The sequence below is a fragment of the Pseudopipra pipra genome, chromosome 3, assembly GCF_036250125.1.
Source record: "Pseudopipra pipra isolate bDixPip1 chromosome 3, bDixPip1.hap1, whole genome shotgun sequence".
NCBI lineage: Eukaryota > Metazoa > Chordata > Aves > Passeriformes > Pipridae > Pseudopipra > Pseudopipra pipra.
Genome location: NC_087551.1, coordinates 113,700,020 through 113,717,912, shown reverse-complemented (window position 1 = coordinate 113,717,912; position 17,893 = coordinate 113,700,020).

Genomic DNA, 17,893 nt, shown 5'->3' with positions numbered 1-17,893 from the left:
TTTTGCTGATTTTCAGAAGTGTGAACAATACAGAAAAGTCATGTCAGGAGCCACTTTCAAGCCCTGTTGTAAAGCACAAGGATGCCAAAGCTTCTCTTTAATGATAAAAACCATCCCTTTTTTATTCTTTTCTCATCCCTCTCTGCGAGGAGGTGGGAATAAAATATACTCCCCACCACTCTCAGGAGTGCAAAAGCCTGTAATAGAAAATAATTAATCAGTGATCAAAAGTCTGACATCCAGCAGCCAGTGTGGAAAATCAACGCTTGGCCAAGGGAACCACCTGGGTGAAAGAATTAATGGTTGATTTTGGTTTAGAAGGTTTTCTAGTGAAGTGATGAAAAAAATAAGAAAAATAACATCAAATGCACTTGACTGCACCCCACGGTATTTGTGAAATAAAACTGGAAGGGTTTTTGCTGTGTTTAAGTGTTTTTATTCTTCAATATTCTGTATGCAAAGGCCCTGGGACCATTGCCTGCCTTTGCATGTAATTTTTAACCATCTCTCTACTATGTTTTTACTTATGCTTCAGCAATAAAAGTAATTAAAAAAAAAAAGTAAATAAGTCACTTGTAACCTGCCAAACCTCCCTCTGACTTCACAGGCTTTCTTTGCTCTCCTTGTAAGGCTTGATTTCAGTTTTCCATGTTGTCTATGAGATTTTGTTGACATAAAACACAGGAAAAATCACCTGTTTTTTGTCCTGCCCTTCGTACAATCTGGCTCTGAAGTCCTTGGTGCATCCAGTCACATGAGCACAGTGTGGGACGAGTGGGAGCTGGAGTCAAAAGATAGCTAACACTTATTTCTCCCAGTAACTTGCTGCAATTCCCTCTTTATTCCCAATAACTCCTTATTTTCAGCTAGGTTTTTGCCCACAAGTTACATAATAGTAATTTAAAACCCGTGCAGCCCCATAAAACACCTTTAATTTGCCTTATTATGAATCATATTGGGGCACATCCCTGGGGCTGTGCTGGTGCCCTCCATGGTTTTTCAGGACAGAGGAGCCACCTGTTTTTCTGCAAGTATTTTGCGTCTTTCTCAAGAAGCGAAAGTATGAACTAAAACGTTGCAAGAACTGCTGACTTTTTGCCCTCTTTGGGGAAGTGTCAAAGTTGCTGTGCCTTTTTCAGTTGGTTTGAGCTGAAAACATGCCAGTTTTTGAGATAAGTTGATAATTTTTTGAGATAAGATGCTCCAAGGGCTGGAGCCCCTCTGCTCTGGAGCCAGGCTGGGAGAGCTGGGGGTGTTCACCTGGAGAAGAAAAGGCTCCAGGGAGATTTGAGTGCCCCTTCCAGTGCCTAAAGGGTCTCCAGGAGAGCTGGTGAGGGACTTTGGACAAGGGTCTGGAAGGACAGGACAAGGGGGAATGGCATCACACTGACAGGGGGAAGGGATAAATGGGATATTGGGAAGGAAATCTTCCATGTGAGGGTGGTGAGCCCCTGGCCCAGGTTGCCCAGAGAAGCTGTGGCTGCCCCATCCCTGAAAGTGTCCAAGGCCAGGTTGGGCTGGGGCTTGGAGCAACCTGGGCTAGTGGAAGGTGTCCCTGCCCATGGCAGAGGGGTGGAAAGAGATGATCTTTAAGGTCCTTTCTAACCCAAACCATTTTGTGATTCTATAATAACTTGGTTTTACATATGAAGCTGAATGCAGCCAGAAAGTTTCCTCGTTGGAGACTTTCCCAAGAGCCTGTAAATCCCTTGTGTGTCCTAATCAGGCATGAAACAACCCCCCTTTCTTACTTTTTGTGGCATTTTTTTGGTGTGTCAGTGAAACGAATGGTGTTTGAGGAGACTTTGGCAAGCTCCAGCCTTTGGAGCAAAATCCACCAGATAAGGAAATGGGTCAGGAGGCCTTGGGCAAACTTCTCTTATCGCTTGTTCAATCACTGCTGATTGAATTATGGTGTCTCTGCTTCAACACTGAGCAGCAAATAGCTCTTAACGAAGCTGCTGCAGGGCCAACACCTGTAAGTTTTAGGAAAAAAACCCTGTGTATCTTCATGTCCCACCACAAAAAAAAAAAAAAAAAAAAAAAAAAAAAGACCTAATTAGTGCAGGTATGTGTTTTTTTCATCTTCAGGGTTTAAAATCATGATTACTTAAAACAAGGGTATGAAATGCAGATTTATTTAATAACCAAATAGCTTGGCTTGCCTTAGGGTAGGAGTGAAGTGTGCTCCTCCCTGAACCCAAAGCCTGTTGAGTTGGGCTGCCAGACCTCCTTCGGGGAGTATCAACCTAGGTATTTCCAAATTCACCCTTTTCAGCCGCTTTTAAACACTATAATTTTACTACCAAAGCAGCTCTGCAATACTTGCTCCTGAGGTTTTTTTTGTTGGCTTTGTGTCCCTCTTTGAGCATCATCCCTGGAAATGTCCAAGGCCAGGTTGGACGGGGCTTGGAGCAACCTGGGATAGTGGAAGGTGTCCCTGCCCATGGGAGTTGGAATGAGATGAGCTTAAAAGTCCCTTCCAACCCAAGTCTTTCTGTGATTCTAAGATTTCTAGGACATAATTTTGCAACTGACTGGAACACCCTGGTAGTGGCACAATGTCTGTGAGGTCTTGACGGGGATAATAATGGTTATTACAAATTTGCATCTGTTGCCAAAGTAAAACACTTGCCAAGGGCAACTGGTAAACAGGATTTTATAAAGCCATAACCGTGCCTTATAAATCCTCACTGGAAGGCTTGGACACTGGTGTAATCCTCGGACACTGATGTAATCCTCACCTCTCCATGAGAGCTGGGATATCCTGACTTCAAATCCTCGCTCTCCAAGCATTCAGTGTCTGCCAGAGTCACTGCTGGAGCACATGGCTTTAAAAAATTCACCACAACATGCCTTGGGCTGGCTGTTGGCTAACTCTGCTGGATTTAGGCTTGTCTGGTGGAAGCTGAGGGTTTGTTGGCCAGATATTAATGTCCAGACAGAAAATGAGCTTTGCTGCCTGCATTGAGCAAGAGGGTGGCCAGGCTGTCCTGCCTGGTGGGGGCTGAGTGCTCCTGGTGTGGATGGGAGATAAGGAAAGGCATCAGCAGAGCTAAACCCAACCCCCAGCCTGGATTTCCATCCGTGCAGCAAGGCAGCGGAACCCGGGGGGCATCTTTGTGTCCTGCACCCCCTGGGCAACCCTTTTGCCTTTTGCTGCTGATGCTGAAGACCCTTCTAGATCTGGAGGATCCTGCACCATCCTGCCCTCTGCTCCCTGTAAATCTGTGCAAACAGGGAACTCCGGTTACACAACCCAGCCCAGCTGGCTCACGAGGAAGCGTGTGACTTCCCCGGGAGGTGACTCAGGAATACATGACATAAGCAAAAAGCTTCTTCCCACCGTTGCTGGGACAAATCGAATGCAGGTCTGGGTGAGCAGCCAGACGGTGAGGGCAGAGCCTGCTGGCCCTGGCTGGGTGGGGGGAGGCGATGGCTGGGATATCATTTGCTCCTGCGAAGTTGGTCTCCCTTTGCACAGTGACAAAAATTGATCCTTAGCACCAACATAAGGCAAAATCCTTGTCTGAATTAAACATTAATAGTGTTTTCTCTATTTCCTGTTGACAAGCCCTCCTTGGTTCCCTTGCTCCATCCATCATGTCTCCCTGGGGTGTCTCCCCACTTCAGTTGTCAAGCAAACATGATCAGCTGTGCCCAAGGAGGTGCCTGAGCACTCTCACCCAAAGGTGAAAATGCCTTTGTTCATGTCTGGCAGGTCAGAGGGGCTGAGAAAAAAACTTCATCCTACATCTGCCTCGAGACAGACTTTCGCAGCCTCTCAGTCTGAAGGTCGCTGCTTGGCCCAGACATCTCTTCCCAGCTCTCCCAGCAATTTTTGGCTGTGCTACTCCAGGAGCCAGAGCTGGAACTTAGTGTTTATCAGCCCCAAACTGATTTTTTATCCATGATCCCAATAGATTTTTGTATCTATGGGAACCTCTTCCATCTACTCTGTCCCTTGGTAAGGGGACATCTTTGTCAGCTGTTTGGGCTGGGGCAGCTCCCCAGTGCTATCTCCCATCAATGTGGGGCTGGTTGGGGCAGCTGCTCTGGACCCAGGTAGTCCAAGGTGTTCCTCTTGGAAAACACCTTAACTCCAGGCCACCTTTCCCATGTGCTTTCCATATGAGGGGTCATGGAGTCATTTAAGTTGGAAAAGCCTTCTGAGATCATCAAGTCCAACCATTCCCCAGCACTGTCAAGGCCACCACTGCCCCATGTCCCCAAGTGCCACATCCACACAGCTTTGAAATCCCTCCAGGGATGGGGACTCCATCACTGCCCTGGGCAGCTGGGCCAGGGCTGGACAACCCTTTCCATAAAGAAAATGTTCCTAGTATCCAACTTAAACCTCCTATGGTGCAACTTGAAGGTGTTTCCTCTTGTCCCATTCCTTGTTCCCTGGGAGCAGAGCCTGACCCTCCCCTGGCTCCTCCCTCCTGTCAGGGAGTTGCAGAGAGCAAGAAGGTCCCCCCTGAGCCTCCTTTCCTCCCGGCTGAGCCCCCCCAGCTCCCTCAGCTGCTCCTGCTGCTCCAGCCCCTTCCCCAGCTCCATTCCCTTCCCTGGACACGCTCCAGCCCCTCAATGTCTCTCTCGTCTGAGGGGCCCAGAGCTGCCCCCAGGACTGGAGGTGCCCCAGCACAGGGACAGTCACTGCCCTGGACCTGCTGTCACACTATTCCTGGTATAGTCCAGTTGCCATTGGCCTTCTTGGCCACCTGGGCATCCTCTGGCTCATGTTCAGATGGGTCAGGCAGGTTCAGACACTTTGGGGTAGATGCTGTGGTCTCATTTATCATTTTGGCCCTGCTCTTACCATGTCCCAACCTCCAGGAAATTCCAGAGAGGTGGGAAGTGCTCAGAACTCAGCTGCTCTCCCAGGCACGTGATCACTTGCTGAGCTTGTGCTTTCAAGGCTCCAATCTGTGTCCATCCATCCTGTGACAGAAAGTGGGAGCTGACTTCCCCTCTGTGCCCCTCTGTGGTCAGGTGACAGCTTCATGTAAGATGGGGACAGCTCTGGTGCCTGAAAAAGAAACCTTCAGCTGACCTCGAAGGAGGAAATCCACTGAAAAGAAGAAGTGAGACAGGAGCAGGGACACTGACATATGAAAATGTGCTTCCTGAGCATTTTTCTGTGGGTGCTTTCCCTCTGTACAGAGAGAAAGTAAAACCCCTCCTTCTGTGTCCTTTGCTCTTCTGCAGGAAAAACATGTCAGTACGTTACACCCAGAGCAACTTTGACACCCTGACTTTACAGGGAGAGCTCTGGGCACAGCTTGTTGGGGCAATGTTTAACAATTTTGTCTTTCTCTGCAGGCTCAGAGATTGGCCATAGCTAAGACAAGAGCTTGAGCAAGATGGGCACCTGGTCTCTTGGCTAATGGGGCTTCCCCCTACACTCACCTGAGTCTTCCCTCATGATACAAGGTTGGGAAGATGCTTTTCCAAAGTGTCTGGCAACGGAATGGGGCTGTGATTTCCTTTGTCTATTCAAAGATATCCCCAGGCTCTTGCTCTCTCCTACTCACAGGATGAACCACACAATGGGGGGTGGGTTTCTTAGGGCCAAAATATTTGTTCTGTGTTGTGTTTGGCTTTGGAAGGTGATCTAGGGATGGAGACTGTGTCTTGTACGTGCAGAATTTGAGTTCAGGGAGAGACCAGTTTCTCTGCAGAGCCATTTACAGTGTCTGCTTGGCAGAAGGGAAACTGAGGCACGAAGGCTCCATCCCATGGTGAGTCCACATGAAGAAAGCCACAGTCTTGGCCCATGGAGAGCTCTGCTGCAATGACTTTGCAAAGCCAGAAGTGCTGCTGGCTCCTAGCAGGAAGGGAAATCTCTCAGGATTCTTCAGAAAAAGGTTGATTTTGGTGCTCCAGTGAAAGGTTATCTCATCAGGCACCATGCCAGGAGCTCGGTGACGTATGAGAGCCCGTCACATGCCACTCAGGACCCATTTTCTCTTGGTAACCCTGTTTTTCCCTGTTCTTTGCTTTGTTTATACATGAGCCTCAGGGGGGAAATGGAAATAGGGGGAGAACCGGTGGAACTGGAAATTGGGGTCGTTCACAAGGAGCTGAGGAAGGAAGGGCAAAGTGCTGGGAGGGTTTTGTGAGGGTCAGCAGCAAGGGATGGGTGACATGGGACCCTGGACCTGTTTGGGATGTGGGGAAACTGGAAGCACGTTCAATTTCGTTTTAATCTACTTAGAAAAAAATGTGTAAGACAAGGAAGCCAACCGGGGGTTTCCTTCCCAGGGGCAGTAGGGACAACCTCGCAAGGAGGGACGCTGCCCCGTCCAACCCAGTTTGCTGGGTGAGGCCAGACCGGGGGAAAAACCTGTCTCGTTCAGGCTGCACTGGTTTTTGATGCCATCTCGTGGTCCGGGAAGGCTTTACAAAGGGATGTGTGGAGCGTATTTCCTTGGCCAGGCAGAAAGCTGCGGAGTGGAGCAGCTCCTGCTGTGGCTTCCCAGGGAATCGTGAGATCTGCCCCTTGCCCAATCACTTCGAACAGGTCTCATTCCCAGAGGATGATTTCTATCACCTCATGCCATGTCTGTTTGGGAATTGTCATCCTGAATCCCACAAGGGAGCTGGGCTGTCTCGTCCCATCTCATTTTAAGCTCTTATGGGGAAAAGTCTCTCACTGCAGCATCCCCTCCAAGGGAGTGGGGAGAGATGAGAACCTTCACCTTCAGCCCTGACCCTCTCCAGGTGTGATCATTATCCTCTGTAACCACAGAGCATCTTGGGTGGTCCTTCTGCCCCTCCCTAAATGAAACAAAGGCAGATCCACATCAGAGGTGAGGAAAAGCAGGAGGTGATGAGATACTGGAGCTGCAGCATTCTTATCTGTTCTGCAGGGATTGAATCATGTCCCAGCCCAGTGACACCTTTGTTAGACACTCAGGTTGGGAACAGCATTCAGTCAGGCCACACCTGGAGCTGTGAATCCAGCTCTGGGGCCCCTAGGGCAGGAAGGACATTGACCTGTTGGAGCAAGGCCAGAGGAAGCCACAAAGATGCTCCAAGGGTTGGAGCCCCTCTGCTCTGGAGACAGGCTGGGAGAGCTGGGGGGTTTCACCTGGAGAAGAGAAGGATCCAGGGAGATTTGAGAGCCCCTTCCAGTTCCTAAAGGGGCTCCAAGAGAACTGGAGTGGGACTTGGCACAAGGGCCTGGAGGGACAGGACAAGGGGGAATGGCTTCCCTCTGCCAGAGGACAGGGTTAGATGGGATATTGGGAAGAAATTCTTTACTGTGAGGGTGGTGAGGCCCTGGCACAGGTTGCCCAGAGAAGCTGTGGCTGCCCCAACCCTGGAAGTGTCCAAGGCCAGGTTGGACAGGGCTTGGAGCAACCTGGGCTAGTGGAAGGTGCCCCTGTCCATGGCAGGGGGCTGGAATGAGATGAGCTTTAAGATCCCTTCCAACCCAAACCGTTCCATGATTCTGTGATTCAGCAAGTACTGGCCCTCACAGAAACTGGTGGAAACATTTCAAGAGCCTGCTGGCAGCTTAGTAAAGCAACTGCAGAGTCCTGTTGCATCCCAGCAGAGAAGGAAAAAACCACGTCAGAGCCTGAAATGCCAGGGATGTGTGCTCCAGGAATGAACAGGAAGCTGAGCACCATAAAACCTTCATATCTCAATGCCTGATCCTCCATTGCTGCCAGCCTGACTGCCCAATATCAGTCCACGTGCTGTGGTGTATGGCAGGAATCCCTTGCACAGCTTGTTCACACCTGCATCTGCAGGGATTGAGTGAGTGGCTCCTGGCTGGCATGAACAGGGCTTTCAGCTGGGAACAGATCTTCCCAAGGGATGCAAAAATTCAAGGAGTAAAAGGCAGCTGCACACTGTCCTGTCTCACTGTGGGGTTTTGGGAGAGGTTTCATGTGTCATTCTCCTCTGATCTCACTGCCACAGGAGACCGTGAAGGTGTCAAAACTTTTTTTAGGTCCTTAAATGCATTGATCTCACTTGTATCAGTAAGAATTCCCAGTTCAGGCTGACTATCCCTGTGGTTCAGAAGGACAGAGTGAGGAAAAATTGATTTGAACCATCTCCTGCTCAGAAGAAAAGTGACACCAGTTCATCCTGCTTATCCCCAGTTGGATGTGAGGATTCTAAAGGTTTGGGAGGCAGGCAGGTCTCCCTCACAAGGAGGACCCCAGCTGGCCAGGCACGAGGGTGCTAAAGACCTACAAATTACCTGCAGAGCATGACAAATTCAACAAATGATGAGCAGCCTCCCGGCTTTACACTGGAATTACCCCGAGAGGGATGTGAGAGCATCTTACAACAGCCACATCAGGCTGGAGGCGGCTGCAGGTTTTCTCCCACGGCTGAATTCCAAGGTCACTCCACCCCCACTGCCTCCCCAAGTACTTTCCAACCAGCTAAATCATTCTGATAAGTATAGCAGGAGGAAGGCAGCGGGATTGGCTTGGGAAGGGCGGACGGAGCTGGCTCTGAGACAGCGAGCACTCTTTGTGCTCATTGCAGCAGAGTCACGTGCCTCTGTTTAAGCTGAGACCTAAGTGTAAAGTTATGCTGTTCTGGGACTTTGGAGAAGTCTTGAGGTTTGGAGGGGAAGTTGGCAGATGTTTTTTTTCCTCAGCTGATGAGGTAACAAGTCAGCTAGATTGAAATGGGTCATCTTTAGTCATGAGGTGGCCATTTCATGGCAGGGAAAGGGTGGCAGATGTCCCAACACACAGACCTTGAGCACAGTCATAGAATCATGAATTATATGAATGGAAAGGAATTTAATGAAATTTAACAGAATTTAATGAAATGGAATAAAGTAGAATGGAATAGGAGAGAAGAGAAGAGAAGAGAAGAGAAGAGAAGAGAAGAGAAGAGAAGAGAAGAGAAGAGAAGAGAAGAGAAGAGAAGAGAAGAGAAGAGAAGAGAAGAGAAGAGAAGAGAAGAGAAGAGAAGAGAAGAGAAGAGAAGAGAAGAGAAGAGAAGAGAGAAGAGAAGAGAAGAGAAGAGAAGAGAAGAGAAGAGAAGAGAAGAGAAGAGAAGAGAAGAGATGTCATCTCCAGCTATGCCTGTGCTGTAGGAGAAACCATGACCTTAACTTCCCTCCCCCTCCACTATTCCTCAATATTCCTCTTCCAGCATCTTTTCCTTGTCTGCCAAGGCATCTTTCCTCATCCCAAGGCATTACGTGGCTCCAGGAGGTTCCTGGCATGGAGAGACTCTGAGATGGGGAAAGAAGTAGTGGTAGCTTCTGGCCACAGCCTTCACTGTTCTGAGGCACCTGGTCACCCCCTTGGGGGATGGACTTCAGAGTTTGAGGGCTGACAAAACACCATAGGGCCTTCCCAGAGGGGCCTCCCTGCATTTTCCAAGCATCTGCAGTCTCTCCAAGGACTTGTAGGTGACAAACACAGCATGCTGGTGTTTGCATGAGCCACAGGCTCCTAGGACTGGCCCACAAAGGTGTATGGTGGACATCACCTGTGGTAGTGCTCACAGAACAGGCAGCTGTCCCATGGGATGGGCTGTGTCACTGTGGGCCCATGTGTCCACCAAGTGCCTGTAGATCCCACCCTAAGGGGCAAGGGATAGCCCTGAGTGTTTCCAGCACCAGGCACGGCGAGGTCTTTACCCTGAATTGGCACCCACCTGAGGCAACAAGCGCCAAAAAAAGAGGGGACCCTCTCCTGGGGAATTGCTGTGTCAGGACTTGGCTCTCCTAACACTGTCTCCCCATGGCCTTGAGCATCTCCCTCACCACAGTGCTGAGCTGCACGTCCCAAGGTGAGCAGAGGCTGAACAAACAATTGCCCCCCAGAAAGGACTCTGGCGCCTGCTGGGAAAGCCCAGACCGGTGTTTGTGCCAGAAGACACACAAACATCTCAGCCCAGCAGCCCTGACCTCCTCCTCCTTCCCCCTTCCAAGAGACTTTTCCTGCTTATCTCTGCATCCCTGGGGTAACCCTTGGTGGAGATATTCTGGGAGCCCAGTGCCGCTGTTTCCTCCTGGAGCTGTTTCCTTTGGCGTGGGGTCAGCACTGTCACCCTCTCCCAGCTGGACCCCACGGGATGCCTGTGGTCCCCCGGGATGCTCGGGGCTATCGCTGGGAGGACATTGGCCAGAGGAGGAGGAAGCACTTCGACAGGAGCTGATGGTCCAGGAGCCAGGGAGGCTGGAGGGTGCTGGGCGAGGAAGAAAAACAGGAAGGTGGCGGCAGATAAGGAAAAGAACCTGGAAGAGGAATATTGAGGAATAATGGAGGGTAGGAGGGAAATGGAGATCATGCCTTCGACTTCAGCAGAGAGGAAGCTGCTGAAACAAAAGCAGCCTGGAAATATCCTCCTCATCCTATTAGGAAACAGGTCTCAGCCTCACAGCAAGGTGGGAGCTGGGGATGCTCCAGCAGGCCTGTGTGCAGGGTTGTCACACGCCCACGGGGTCATACCTGACTGGGATACTCCAAGTACAGCCCTGTGGGAAGATGTTAATTAGCCTGTTGTGAAACCTGGTAATTAGTCTGTTAGTGGCCCTGTTTTTCATTGTGGTGAGATGGAGTCACTGCCTTGTGCAAGCTGTCCCTAAAGAGGGACAATCCTGGGGACAAGGACAGTCCTGGAAGTGTTCAAGGCCAGGTTGGACAAGGCTCTGAGCAACCTGGTCTAGTGGAAGGTGTCCCTGCCCATGGCAGGGTGTTGGGAAAAGATGGTCTTTAAGGTCCCTCCCAACCCAAACCATTCAGTGACTCTCTGTTTCTATGACTTGATTTGAACCAGCCTCTTGTCATCCTGCTGGGGTGAAACATCAGAGAGAGGGGCTTGTGCCCATGTCCCAGGTCTGTCCTGCCTCAGGTTCCCTGTGCTGGTGTCCTGGTGTTAAATCTTAATGTGGTAGAACATAACAACTGTGTTTCCTGACTGATTTCTGCAGACACCACCACTTTCTGATGATCTCTTGGGTGTATGATCACTTCCAAGGTCTCACCTTGGAGCAGGTTGCACTTGTGGCACATGGAAATCTTTTTCCTGCTCCAAAATATTGCCTTTCTTCTACACCTGTGTGGATAAAACCCCAACCCTGGTCCTTATCATTTTCCATCCTGATTATTGTAACCTGTGATGTAACCCTGCCCAAAACACAGATGGGAGTGGTGGAGGGACACATGACATGGTGTTCCTTCAGAATCATTCCAGGTCTGAGACTTCTTCACTGCAGAAGAGCCTGTTGGGAATGTACTGATGGCCGAACTGTGCTGAGGACTTGTTCAGTTCTGTGCTGGAAACTGAAATCTCAGCCTGAGAGTCACGATCACGAGTGCACAGGGAACTCTGCCACGATGTGGTTGGTGATCACATCCTGGGCATGACACAAGTGTGGGCTATGAGAAAGTGGTGCCTGGGATGGGCTGTGACAAGGGACAACCATGATGCAAAACTGCATTTAGTTAGTGAAATAAAAGAGGGCTCAGTGAGTTGTTTGTTCACGGGCTACATAGAGGAACAGCCCCTATGAAGTGAGTGATATAAACAACATCCAGCTCCGAGTCCTCAGCAGAGGAAAGACATGGACCTGTTGGAGCAGGTCCAGAGGAGGTCACAGAGATGCTCCAAGGGTTGGAGCCCCTCTGCTCTGGAGACAGGCTGTTCACCTGGAGAAGAGAAGGCTCCAGGGAGACCTGAGAGCCCCTTCCAGTGCCTAAAGGGGCTCCAGGAGAGCTGGAGAGGGACTTTGGACAAGGGCCTGGGTGCTCCTTTAGGTACTGGAAGGTGCTAAGGTCTCCCCAGAGCCTTCACTTCTCTAGGCTGAATAACTCTTGAGCTCAAAGGACAGTTCCAGGCACCTGTAGCAGAGCTGCCAGCTGCCTGCTTTGTGGTCAACTCACAGACACATCAGCACAACAGGTTAAACAATATAAGGAAACAGGATTGCTCTTTTACTGTACACAAGAGCTGGCTTCTTTCTGTTCCTGATGATGTGTGGTGGTTTGTCCTGGGACACTTGGCCAATATCAATAGAATCATAAAATCATAGAATCAGCTGGGTTGGAAAAGACCTCTGAGATCATCAAGTCCAACCCTTGATCCACTACCACCACAGTTATATATTCATGTCTGGTTCCAATTTCCTTGTGCCACTGTGTCTTGGTCCATGCAAGGTGGTCCATGCTTCACCTGTGTTATCTAGCCTGTGGCCCCACTAGTGGGGTCCTTTCCCCATGTACCATTAGCTCACCTTCCTTGGTGCAGGTACCACCTCTCCAGAGCAAGTTTTCCCCATTTTGATGACCTGCAAGCTGTGAAGACAGAGAGAGACAAAGAGATGGTCAAAGAGCACCTGATCAAGGAAACAACTGGAGATGTCTCTGACCTCTGCCAGGTTGCCACCCTGCAGTCCAGGTGAACTGCTGGATGGTCAGGTTTGGAAGACCTTCTGAGGTTCCAGAGAAAACTCTTCACCTCTTCAGTTGCCTGGATGGTGAAAGAGCAATCTGGCAAAAAGTCTTCTGTTCTCAGAGCAGCACAACATTGACATGGATGCATTGTGCTTATGTACAGGTAAGGGAGGATTTCCGCAAAAATCCAAGGCACCTTCTCCTTCCTCACACTACCAGAGGATATTTCATAGAACCATAGACTGGTTTGTGCTAGAAGGGACATTTAAAGTTCATTTAGTCCATTCTCCCTACAATGGCTGGTGACACCTTACACTATCCCAGGTTGCTCCAAGCCCCGTCCAACCTGGCCTTGAACACTTCCAGGGATGGGGCAGCCACAGCTCCTCTGGGCAACCTGTGCCAGTGTTTCACCACCCTCATTGCAAAAACTTCTTCTTGTATATAATTTAAATTGACTCTCCTTTAGTTTAAAAGCATCACCCCTTGTCCTATCACAACAGGCCCTGCTAAAAGGCCCCATATTTCTTGGCCTTACAGCACCACCCTCCTCCACAAACCTCATTTCTTGGCCTGAGGTTGACCACTGCTCTGATGAGAGAGTTACTGCTGCAGACTAATCTGTGAGAAACCCATTTGTCTTTGACCCATGCCCAAGTTACAGAAAGTCTCCACATTTTTATCTCGGGATGATCCAGCTTGGAGACTGGCAGTGTCTGGTGGGATGATTCTGCCAGTCTCTGAAGGCATTTTTGAAGGCTTTCACCAAGTGACTGGTGAGTGACAGGGCTGTTGTGGGGGTTGATAACTGGATTAGCTCGAGCCAAAATTGCTTCTGCCTACACTCAGCAGGACCTCGGTTCATCCCCCACTGTGTCAGTTCACAAAATCCAAGAGACCCTTTTCCAGCCTGTGCTTAACCCACCACAGTCTGTCACCCCCCAGGGGACTCTGCTAACGAACTGTGCTTGAGGAACATCATCTACCAGCAGATAGCAGCTCCCAGAGGAACAGGCAGCCTGGGAGGGATGATGCTGATGGTGAAACCTCCCATTAATCACAGAAGCACAGCTGCCACCTCCCCACCCCGGCTACCAGAACTAATCACACCACGGAGCAGACAAAACATCCACATTTTCCCCGTGCCTTGTGCTCCCATGTGTTTTCTCTCCATGTGCTCTCTGTCAGGAGATGTCTGGTGCTCAGATAGGGCTGCCCCTGGACTGTGGATCATATGCTGAAGGATTGTGTTGTCTTCCAGCCCCTTCCTTGGAAACATCAGCCTGGAGAATCCGTAATGCAAATCCTCAACTGTCCATGATGCATAGAGACCATCAGGCAAATCAATAACTGTCCTCCTTGGGGAGATAAACGTGTTCCCATGCCCTGCAAGGAGGCCCTCAGCTTCACCTTTGCTTTCAGAGATGTCTCCTTTGGGCAATCACCTCCCCGTGGTGATAACATAAGACAGCATTGCCAAATTTCTTGCCTTGAAGTAAAACCAGGACAGCATTGTCTTGGGCTTTCCTTGCAAGCAGCAGCTTGGAGGGAGAAGTTATTTAATCTCTTTTTTTTTTCAATCCCAGGAACTGTGTTTTATTTGAGGTGGCTGCTTCCAAGGGCTGCTGTGGGCCAAGCAGAACCCCAGAGCCTGGGAGAAAAGGGGCTAATTGCAAACATGGGATATGCATGAATTTGGAATAAACATAGTGATTTCCAGAGCAAATGTACAGACTCAATGAAATTAGGAAGAAATTCTTTACTCTAAGGGCGATGAGGCCCTGGCACAGGTTGCCCAGAGAAACTGTGGACTTCCCATCCCTGGAAGAGTTCAAGGCCAGACTGGACTGGGCTTTGAGCAACTTGGTCTAGCGGAAGGTTCCCTGCTCATGGCAGGGGAATTGGAATTAGCTGATCTTTAAGATCCCTTCCAGCCCAAACCATTCCACGAGTCTATGAAATCACACCTGTATCCTCAGCTCCTTGTTCTGCATTCCTCACAGGGATGTGTTGCCCTTGCAAGTGGTGGCAGCTCCAGACCTCTATCTGAATTCTCACCAAGTCTGGTAGTTCCCTAAAGCCTTCCCATCACCCAGCTGCCGGTTTGGGTTTGTCACTACAGCTCCTGTAGCACAGACTTTGCTGTTTCTTGGTGCTCCAGGACCATGGCATCAGGTCCCCCAGGCTGGGCAGGGACTTCCAGGCTTGAAGAACCATCCCTTATTTCTTCTCCTTCTGTCTTCTCCAGACGAGAACTGAGAAAGCCAGGTTTCAGGTTCTATTCTACAAAACAGAATTGTGGCCCAGGACTCCTCCTTCCCAGACCTTTTGGAGTTTTTGGAGTGACCACTGAAAAACCCCAGCGAGATGCAATCACTGTGATGGGATCTCAGTTGCTCTGTCGTGGTCTGATACAGCCAAGATTTTTGCTGCATTATTATCTTTCCTGCTGGCTGGAGCTTCCCCCAGCCCTGGGAAGGATCTGTCTGACGCCAAGGAGGGGTCATACCCCTTGGGGTCTCACTAGCCCAGCCAACATCCTTGCAGAAGGTCTCTCCACTTGTATATACACCCCTATGAATTAAGAGATGTGTGTTCAGGAAGAGAGTTTTAGGATCTTACCCAAGAAATTTAGGACTGGCTCTACTGGGCCAGGAGGCTTTAGGTCTGACACAACAGGTTGGACAACACATTCCTCCAAAAAACTGGTTTTTCCTCTCCTTCTTTCATAGATTTGGGGATCATGGGGTGGATGGAGGATGGGGTGGGTGGGCATTCATGCCCATGAACCTCTCCTCCTTCCCTCATCCTCCCCATCACCCTCTCCAGTCCCTTCCCCTTTTCTCAGCAATGATAAGCTCCCTGATGGAAAAAATGTTGTCACACATATCTCACTTCCAGTGTGTGGGAGTTGCTGATAACGCCATGAAGATCTGGACAATAAAGCCTCCTGACAGCTTTTCTGTTCATCCCAAGCACAGGGAGATGATCCTGAAGGAAGAGCAGAGTGTTCACAGGGTTTAGAAGAAGGGTCCTGCAAGTTGGGGATTGGGGATTGGGGAGGAGAATGGAGAGGGGTAAAGAGCTCATTTACCCTCTCTCATCTGGGATGCAAAGCCATTCCCCTGCACATTCCTCCAAATTCCCCACTGCCCTGGGGCATCTCCAGGCTGAGAGCCATGAGATTTTGGCTTCAGGTGGCTTTGCTGTCACACTGGGGAGCAGCCTGGCAGCTGCTCACCACAGTGTTTGTTTTGGAGCATCCAGTGCTCCATCCCTGGGGAGAGGGGTCTGTGCTGCTCCAGCACTGCTGTCCTTCCACGTGGGGCTGCCAAAAGAGCCCAGAGCACCTTGCCAGAAGGGTGAAGTCATTTATTTATGCTTAGAAAAGAAATGGACTTTATTGCACAGCCTCTGAGCAGTCAGGGCTGACCCACTGCCAGGCTTTGGCTGGGATGTGAACAGCCAAGGTCAGCACAGGGCAGTGCCAGGGGCTGCATTGCTTCTTAGTCCCCTTGTCAGGGTCTACAAACAGGGAATCAATTTATTAATGCATAAAAAAGTGCCAAGGTTTTGCTGGCAGAGGTTCATTTGACCAGCATAATCACAGAATCACCCAGAATCACAGAATCTTTTAGTCTGGAAAAGACCTCCAAGATCCTCAAGTCCAACCTGTGCCCGATCCCCACCTTGTCGCCCAGCCCAGAGCACTGAGTGCCACGTCCGGTTGTTCCTTGGACACCTCCAGGGATGGGGACTCCACCATCTCCTTGGGCAGCCCCTTCCAGAGACTGACAACCCTTTCCATGAAGAAATTCTTCCTGATGTCCAACCTGAAGCTCCCCTGGTGCAGTTTGAGGCTGTTTCCTCTTGTCCCATCCCTTGTTCCCTGGGAGCAGAGCCCGACCCTCCCCTGGCTCCCCCCTCCTGTCAGGGAGTTGCAGAGCCAGAAGGTCCCCCCTGAACCTCCTTTTCTCCAGGCTGAGCCCCCCCAGCTCCCTCAGCCACTCCTGGTGCTCCAGCCCCTTCCCCAGCTCCGTTCCCTTCCCTGGACATGCTCCAGCCTCTCAGTGTCCTTCTTGTTGTGGGGGCCCCAAAACTGCCCCCAGGACTGGAGGTGGCCCAGCAGTGCCCAGCACAGGGGAAGAATCACTATCCTGGCTCTGCTGCCACACCAGTGCTGGTATAGTCCAGGTGCCATTGGCCTTTTTGGCCACCTGGGCACACCTGGGTCATGTTCAGCTGCTGTCAGCCAGCACCCCCAGGGCCTTTTCCAGCTTTCCAGCTGCTCCTCCCCCAGCCTGGAGCTGCAGGGGGTTTTTGTGACCCAAGTGAAGGACCTGGTGCTTGGCCTTTTTCAACCCTTTACCATTGTCCTCAGCCCATGGATCCAGCCTGTCCAGACTTCTCTGCAGATCCTTCCTGCCCTCCAGCAGATCAACACTCCCACCCAGCCTGTTGTTGTCTGCCAACTGACTGAGGGTAAGAGTGTCCATGGTGGTGGCTTGCCCTGGGCTCCCTTTGTCATCCACAGAGATAAGAAAACCCTTGTAAGACATAATTCCTTGTTGCACAGAGCCTGTTCCTCTGGTTTCAAGGGAGCTGTAGAGGCCATGGGGATGGAAAACTGTGCTTTGTAGATATTGAGATTGCTTACCACACACAAGGGCTCAGCTCAGCCTGAGATGAAGGGGCTCTTCTGAAACAGGGCTGAGGGTCCCTGCAGGTGACCCTGATTTTATAGCACTCCTAGTTTTTCAGTATCTATTTTCTCACTGCAATTACAATACCTGAGAATGACTTTTGCAGAAAATCTTATTTATTCCAAGCAAAAGAAAATGATTTTTATAAATTTTCCAGACAGACAGAGAACCACTCATTGTTTAGATTTCTGTCCTCTGCCTCAGGAGCTGTAGATCCTTTCCTCAAATTCTCCATTTTCCTCTAAATCACCAGTCTCCAAAGTGAGCAGGATGATCCATCAGAATGGGGAAAATCAATATTCTTTCTAGAATTAATGCATAATACAAAATTAAATATATTAAAACACCATTGGTGTAGGGAAATCTCTCTCTCTCCTTGGGCTACAGCTCCTGTGTCCCACAAGGCTTTTCCCTCCTGTTGCAGGAGATAGGAAGCACAGTTTGCTCTGGATTTAACCAAAAATATTTCATACTTTTCTGATCAAACCGCATTTCTGGGGGAGAGAAGAAAAAAGGTGGGGGTGCTAGGGTTGTTGCTGTTTTATGGGGAATGAAGGTTGGCCATTTCAAGTGTGAAAAACAAAAATTGCCAAAATCTTCCAGAGAGGGACACAGTGCTCCATCTCAAAACTATTTCCATGGTAAACTTGTATCCAGCTCTGCTTGAGATCCTTCCTGAACCCAAGTTTTGGGTGTGGGACAGACAGATTCACCTCCCTCCCTCTGCCCTGACCTCCTCTTTTGATGGCAAGAAGGATCTTCTAACCCTTTTCAGATGGTGGCACAGGATTTTCCAGGTTGTCT